We start from the raw sequence: 2,108 nt of genomic DNA on the forward strand, positions 1-2,108 counted from the left end.
TGATTTTTCTAATTAAAAGTATTACAAAGTAAAAATAATAATAATACTGTAACATTGTAACAAGAATATTCAATAAAGTGAATTCTTAATTTTGTTTTAAAACACTTTTAGAATAATTTTGATAGTTTATGTAACAATTGATTTTATTGAAATTTTTTTTCAAAATTATAATCAATTAGAAGAGATTTGACCATTTGTACTGTTATATAACGTACATATGTTTATTCTTTTCTAACAAAATATTGCCAGAATTGCTATATTGTTAATTGAAAAAGTAGAAATAATTATTATATTATAACCCATTAGATTATTTTGTTTTTGGCATTGATGAGAATAATAAAATACATATAAAGAATCAAGTAAATATAACTCTATTTTCTAAATGAACAAGTTTTACGCGACACATTTAAATAATTTCAAATAAATATAAGGATAGTATTAAAAACAAATCCTCCCTTCCATTACTTTATAGCTTTTCCACTATTTTAAAAGTAGATTTGCTCTTTTACTTGATCATGATTTCAAAGTCGGTTCTCGATCGAATATCAGGGTTAATATCTACTTTTTGAAGTAGGATCCCCCATCAGGGTCAACTTTGGTTCAAAAGTCGGGTCACAGTTCGAATGTCAAGTCCCGAGTTAGGCTGTCAGGTTGAATCCCATGTTAGATGTTAGGGTTGTGTCGCGAGTCAAGTGTCGATGTCGGGTGAGAGTCGAGTCCCTGTCCGAATATGAGTCCAGGTTGAGAGTCGGGGTTAAGTCCCAAATCAAGTGTCGGTTCAGATTTCAAATAGTTCATCCATCTCGGTTCAAGTGTTAGGATTGGATATTGAATCGGTTATTGGGGTTAATTTTTCGGGTCAAATATTGTTTTCCTAAAAAGTATTTTAATTTCCACTCTTATATTTTTCTGTATGTTTTTTATTCCAACCAAATACTTAAAAAAAAAATTCCACTCATCATCCAAATACGAGATAGTCCCTCAACTTAGAGTTAAGACTCAAAGTCATCCTTAAATTTTCATATGGAGCACTAATAGTCCCTCATATTTGCAATATTAGTGCATTTATGGTCTTTCCCTAAATATTTGCCATCGTATTTTTATATATTTAGTAGAAAAAATAACACTATGCGAGAGAAGAAGAAGAAGAATAACTTGTTCTGTCTTAGTATAAATATTATTGCAGCTAAACTATGAACATTTTAACATATGACATTGCAAGAAAATAAAACTTTGTAGTGTTCTAAGTGAAATCGTCGTGATGAACCTCTCGACTTTACCTGCAATACGAATTCTATAAAATAAAAATAAGGTATTTTTCTTCTCACAATGTTTCACATGGAGTAATTTTTTTTACTAAATATATAAAATAACGATTAAACATTCCATACATAAATTATGAGCAAAATCAATATTAAAAAATAGGCACAATTTTGAACGAGGACAAAAAATGCACCAATATTATAAATATAAGGGACTATTTATGCTTCATATGAAAACTAATGAATGACTTTGGGTCTTAATCCAAAAGTGAGAGACTATTTTAGGCTTTTTCTCCTCACTTTACCTAGTATATCCTAAATTTTATATTTTTGATTTGGCCGTACTTATGAAAAATTATGTATTATATCCTTATTAAATTTATTTAACCATTTACTAAATCTCTCTTTAGTTAATGGAAAATGTGTTCGCTTTTTAATAAATGAAAAATGCGATGATAAAAGTCTTTGGGTTACTTTAAGTGATCCTTGAGTTTTCATACGAAGCATTAATTAACAATCTCTTATGTTTGTAATATTGGTGCACTTTTAGTCGTCGTTCAAAATTGTGCCTATTTTTTAAACATTGATTTCATTCATAATTTATTTATGGAATGTTTAATCATCATTTTGTATATTTAGTAGAAATAATAACTCTATGTGAGATTGTTTATTAGAAATCATATTGTATGTAAAGTCGAGAGATTCATTACGATGATTTCACTTAGGATAGTACATATTTTTCTTTTCTTGCAATGTCATATGTTAAAATATTCATAGTTTAGTTACAGTAATATTTATACTAGATAGAACAAGATGTTTCTTTTCACCTTCTCTCGTATAATGTTA

Source organism: Solanum pennellii, chromosome 5 (genome assembly GCF_001406875.1).
Source record: "Solanum pennellii chromosome 5, SPENNV200".
NCBI lineage: Eukaryota > Viridiplantae > Streptophyta > Magnoliopsida > Solanales > Solanaceae > Solanum > Solanum pennellii.